Below are 6,121 nucleotides of genomic sequence, written 5' to 3'. Positions count from 1 at the left end.
GTGGAATAACGTCCAGAAAAAATTCCAATGGAGCCAAGAGAAAAGGTGAAAGAGTAGAAGTGATGGAGAAGTAAGTGTTCCACCTGAGAAACTTGAATGTCAATGCGCATGCACATCTGGATTCTTCTCATGGTCTTCCCGTAGGCACATATGTAGTTAGTGTAAATCAATTAAGAACATACGAAATAGGAGCAGGAGAAGGCCATTCGGCCCCTCAAGCCTACCCCCCCCCCCCCCCCCCCATTCAGTAAGATCATAGCTGATCTGCCCCAGGCCTCAATTCCTCTTTCATGCCAGCTCCTCATCTCCCCGATATTTCAAAAATCTATCTACCTTCTCTTTAAATACTTTCAGTGATCTAGCCTCTTCAACTCTCTGGGTTAGATAATTCACTACCCTCTGAGAGAAGAAATTCCTAGCATCTCAGTTTTAAATGAGTGTCCCCTTATTCTGTAACTATGTCCCCTAGTTAGAGATTCCCCACTAGTGGAAACATCTTCTGGACATCTACCCTGTCAAGCCCCCTCAGAATCTTGTACATTTCAATAAGATCACCCCTCATTCTTCTAAACTGTAATGAACAAAGGTCTAACCTGTTCAGCCGTTCTTCCAAATCTACGTTAAGTGTCGCGCTTTAGGGCCTTTTCCACCTTAAACAATCTCTAATAAATGCAATTGGTTGTAGCTGTTAACTAACTCCGTTTTTCCAGCTGAGTCGACACAGCATCTGTTAACATTCCGGCAGTGAAATGTGGCAGGTGCAAGGGGCTGGGCGCTGTGTTCCGGGAGGAGGAGAATCTCATTGCCAGTAGGTTAGTTGCTTCCAAGTGCCGACGCTGCTGTGTTAAAACTTCGACGGGAAAAGGATCGATTTTAAATGGCAACTTCAACCCGGGGAATGAAGATTTATCTGTAAGGTAAAATGACGCGTTATTTCTTCTCGGTCGAGTAGATTGGTGATTCCCAGTTACGCCAGGTTTGTGGACTGTGCAACGGAATCTTCTCACGGATCTTGATGCTATATTTGTCAGAAAAAGCAATCTTGTAGTTGTTAATCACCTGATATTCAGATTTTAATATTTACACCTAAAAGCGATTGTTGTCTATTTCTGGCGAGACATCCACCAAGATTTGCCTTGAGTCTGTTCGGAAAGTTCCTGACCTTCGATCATTCCAAGCAGCCAAAGCCTGAAGCTGTTGGAATTTAACTTTGGGGCTGCCTATAGACTTGTGTATTTGGTACTTGGTAACGTTTCCCTGCGTAGTCTTCCGCCAGGGAATTTTCCCAAGAGGTTTGCAGTGAGTATAGTTGATGGTTACATTAATTAAACAGTTCAATAGATTTTCCTTAAATCAATCCTTACGGGGCATGGAGATTAAGTTTCGTGGAAGATTGTTCCAGTCTTTAGTTGTTGGGAAAATAGAGTTGGCAAAGGAAACACATTGGAGTGTTTACAGTTGGAGCTGTTGGTTACCAACTCTTTTTTAAATTCATTCAGAGGATATGCTGGCTGAGCCAGCATTTATTACCCATCCCTAGTTGCCCTTGAGAAGGTGGTGGTGAGCTGCCTTCTTGAACCGCTGCAGTCCGTGTGGTGTAGGTACACCCACAGTGCTGTTAGAGAGGGTGTTCCAGGATTTTGATCCAGTGACAGTGAAGGAACGGTGACATATTTCCAAGTCAGGATGGTGAGTGACTTGGAGGGGAACTTCCAGGTGGTGGTCCTATCTATCTGCTGCCCTTGTCCTTCTAGATGGTAATGGTCAGAAGTTTGGAAGGTGCTGTCTAAGGTGAGTTCCTGCAGTGCATCTTGTAGATGGTACATACTGCTGTAACAGACATGGGGGCATAGTTGCAGTAACAACAGCAACATAAGTGCAGTCACAGTGTTTGTTTTTCTTTATTTGTTCATGGGCATCGCTGGCTGGGCCAGTATTGCCTATTTATTGCCCTTGTTCAGAAGGCATTTTAGAGTCAACCACATTGCTGGTGCAAAGATTTTCACAGACCCATTGCTGTGGGTTTGGAGTCACATGTAGGTCAGACCAGGTAAGGACAGCTGGTTTCCTTCCCTAAAGGGCATTAGATGGGTTTTTATGACAATGGTTTCATGGTCATCATCAGACTTTTAATTTAATTCAAATTCCTCTATCTGCCATGGTGGGATTTGAACCTGGGCCCCCAGAGCATTGCCCTGGGTCTCTGGATTACTAGTCCAGTGACAATACCACTATGCCACCGCTAACGTCACAGTTATATCACTGCCATCGATGCTGCAGGTAATTGGTGGCATCAAAGAACAGGACCACCCATAATATTGAACAATGCAAAGATATTTTAACAAGGGCAGCACCAATAAATGTGTTTTTATCAAATATTTCTCTGATGTGCAGTCTTAAATGTTATGTGATCTCACTCTGACATTCTAATACCATTGTTAAGGATTGCAGTTTTCACTGAATATTGAACTACACCACCCACCCCTCCCCAACAAAAAACAAATCGCGACTGTGATTTGCTTGTTACCTCACCGACTGCCCAGCTCCCGACCCTCACTGCCTTCCCCCTGCTCACAGCCCTGCTTCCTTGTTGTCTACTACTCCCCGCGATAGAGGGAGCAGGGCAGTGAGCAGGAGGGAGGCAGTGAGGAGCCAGGAGCAGGGTGTCCAGTGAGGCAGTGAGTGAGGCGGCAAGCGGGAGGGCGAGCAGTGTGCCCAGTGGTTGGATGTGGGGCGGTGAAGAAAACAACAAGGGGGAGGGTGATGAGCAGGTTGGTGAGCAGGGGGAATAGCAAGTAGGTGGCGAGCATTCCACGGGTGCACAATGATGACACCAGCAGCACCACACATGCACCTACGAGCAGAGTAGTTGCTGACTTCCCATTGTAGGTGCACAACGATGATGTCAGCTCGTATTGATTTCCTGTTCCAGTGCAGTAGCAGGAGATACCCTGTCCCTTTACTGTATTTGAAGAGTGATGGAAGTTCCATTTCATGGACCCAAGCATTTTGGATGCTTTGGAGGCCACTTTGACTTTGAACATTAAACTATTTTGATGTGGATTCCAAAGTAACAGCATTCTTTAATAACTTCAAGAGCGGAATCATGCATTGAGTTGTTAGATTGTTCCTAAAGGCTAACCTCATCTGCTGCTTCAGTAATGGCTCTTTAGCCCAGGCAGTCTGCAAATTGTCTGATTTGGCTTCATATTTCTTCCTGGATATCATTTATAAAGAGGAAAAACAAATGTGGGCCCAGGAAGGTACCTTGCGTATGCCACTCAGTTTCCAGTTTGAGGCTTCCCATTCACTGTGACTCTTTGTTGCCATTTGAAGAAATAGTCTTATCTAGTATTTCATTGAACACCATAATGATTTAGTTTACCTAGGTAGCTTCATGTGTGGTACATGTTCAAAAGCCTTGGAAAAATCTAAAATAGCTAGATCGGTGGTGACGTGATTGCCAAGGTTATAGGTCAGATTGTGGATGATAAGGATGAGTTGGGATTCTGTTGATCTAACTTTACGAAAGGCATGCTGTTTGTCAATAAGAATATTCTACCCTTCAACATGTCTCATTAGCTACCTATTATCATGAAAATTTAGTTACCTTGTTGGAGAGCGGGAGGCCAGGAACTTCAACTCCTGACAAGCCTTGGAGCAGACTGGAAGTGGGTTGTGCATGCACAGTTCTGCAGTTAAGTTCTTCAGGCCCAGGACAGGCCAAACACACCTGCACCTGCGCATGAAGAGAGGAGAAAAGGTGTGAAAACCAGGGTCATGTGACCAGGTGCAAAGTGCCATTGCAGGCAAGTGTCCCAGGAAAGGGGGTGGGGAGAGGGGGCATGGAGAGGTCCCAAAGGGAGCGGGGGAGGGGGAGAGGTACAAAAGGGAGAGGGACATGGAGAGGTCCCAAAAGAAGAGTCCCAGAAAGGGGACAGGGACAGGTAAATGTCCCAGTTCAGTTAGAAGGAAAAGAGAAACAGGTTCCAAACAGGAAAAGGGCTGCGGAAAGTGAGAGAGACTGAGTGTCAGTGAGATTGCTTGACTCACAGTGTTAGGAATACCTGGGTGGGTTGTTGAGAAATCCGTGGACTCTGTCTTGGTCACACCAGCATTTATTGTGTAGCATGGTGAGTTCAACCACAGTTTGCCTGTTAATTCATTTGTACCTCATATTATTTCTGAACATTAGAGTATAAGATAGATGAGTAATTTATTATACATTTGATGTCTAAGATGTTGCTCAAGGAGGAAAAAAATGTCTTTCATATCTCTCTCATTCTTTCCTACTCTCTTATTGCTTGTTTTGCCACCTGTGTCTTTCTGTTTGTCTTCTACTGTTTTGCTTTTTCCTTTCCTTTTTGCCCTCTGCCTCTCTCCAACTTTATTTCCTTCTCTATCTTTTCTCTCTTTCCTTTTTATGTTTCAGCCTTTCTCTCACTTTGTTATTTAAATATCTTTTTCCCGCTTTCTCCACATCCTTCTGTATGTCTCCCAATCTTTTTTCAATGGCTCACAGACATGCTCCTTTATCAATGCACTGAACTAATGTTACAATTATCTGAGAAAAGAAACCATCCATATTAAATAGGGACAGATTAGTTGAATTAACACCATCTAATCTTATTTTTCCTCATTGTGTGTTGTTGATAGTAGCAATGGGAATACAGTAAGTTATATATCATCTCATCACCATCATAGTCTGTAACCTTTTAAGAAATGATACTGCACTTCAATCAGACAGGATTAGAATCTTGTTCTCAGCATAGAAGGACTTCTCAATGTGGTACCATAAATAAGATATTTTGTGAAAGTGCAAAATTGGCTCACAGTCACCCCTGAAGTTATATTTTTTGGCAATCGACTTAACCATTAGTTCTTCATTAAATTCTGTGATGTTTAAAAAAAACTTTTGTTTGATGCTCTATTGACTTTTGGTGTTCCTTGAAGCCCTCATAATACAAATGCTAGACAATTATGAATTATCTTTTCATTTTGTGAAGAGGTAGGGAAAATACTCCATTTTTCATTACTGTCTGGTGGTGAAGGATTTGGTGTAAGTTTTAGCAGTTGATCAAATCTTTCATCAGGAGCCCAATGATTGCAATAGTATTTAGAGTCACTGTGGCACCAAAGGAGACCATTTGGTCCATCGAGTCCATGCAGGCTTTCTGTAGAGGAATCCAGTCAGCCCTATTTCAGTTGTTTGGGAGCAGTGCAAAATGGAGAGGAGGAATAAATGAGTAACAATGTTTATCTACTTTTATTTCTTGGTGCTATACTTCCTTATAAAAATAGAATGCAGTCAAACCTGATAAGGTTCAAAAAGAAAGATGACTGACAGACAATGCAGTGTGATCTCTCATGCTGATATCAATGTTTGTGGTTCCAAAGTGCATATTCAGCAATTTACTGCAGGCGTCAACGTAACTGCTTTAGTTACAAGTGCCGTTTGTAAAAGAGAAAAGAAAGACTTGCATTTATATAGTGCTTTTCACAAGCACTAGATGTCTCAAAGCACTTAACAGTCAATGAAATCAGTTTGATGTGTAGTCACTGTTGTAATGCAGGAAATGCAGCAGCTAATTTGTGCACAGCAAACTCCCACAAACAGCAATGTGGTAAAGACCAGATAATCTGCTTTGGTGATGTTGATTGAGGGATAATGCAGTGATCGAGCTGTGAAGTGTAGCAGTATGATTTGTATTTTTGGAAACTATTTCCCAGATTGCCAGCCAATTAGAGAGGGAGTGGAGAGGAAGGAGGGAGAGGTCAGGGGGACATGAATTGAGGACTAGGAGAGATTGGGGATTGGAGGGATATTGATGTGGAGGCAGGAGAGATCAAGCGAAGAGGGAAAACTGTGGAAGCATCTGCTAATTCGAAGAAGGAGGGGAGATGATGCGAGGGGACAGTGTGAGTTGAGGAGGGGTTGGTTGAGTGGTAAGAGACCATGGGCCTCGGACAACATTGGGAGAGTATTAGGTAATTGGGGCTGGTGTCTGATCACTAGAGAGGTCGACAGTTTTCTCAGGGATGGAAGGAAAGCACTCCTGCTCCTCCTAGCCTGCTGGACAAGCACTTACTTCTTCCATGGAGCAGTCTTGCCTTCCTTTAT

The 6,121-nt window shown here is 43.4% G+C and overlaps 1 protein-coding gene across 1 annotated transcript in view; it reads left to right on the top strand.

The window, feature by feature from the left end:
* The first annotated feature begins 800 nt into the window (after positions 1-800).
* tmc5 (transmembrane channel like 5) overlaps positions 801-6,121 on the top strand; it is a 215,457-nt gene continuing 210,136 nt past the window's right edge. Inside the window, exon 1 of the mRNA XM_041206868.1 lies at positions 801-917. The gene's annotated coding sequence lies outside the window, so the exon portion shown is untranslated. The remainder of the gene's footprint in view (positions 918-6,121) is intronic.

The sequence above is a fragment of the Carcharodon carcharias genome, chromosome 15 (assembly GCF_017639515.1).
Source record: "Carcharodon carcharias isolate sCarCar2 chromosome 15, sCarCar2.pri, whole genome shotgun sequence".
Lineage (NCBI taxonomy): Eukaryota > Metazoa > Chordata > Chondrichthyes > Lamniformes > Lamnidae > Carcharodon > Carcharodon carcharias.
The sequence above is the reverse complement of the archived record's forward strand: the minus strand, read 5'-3'. Positions and strand labels throughout refer to the sequence as shown.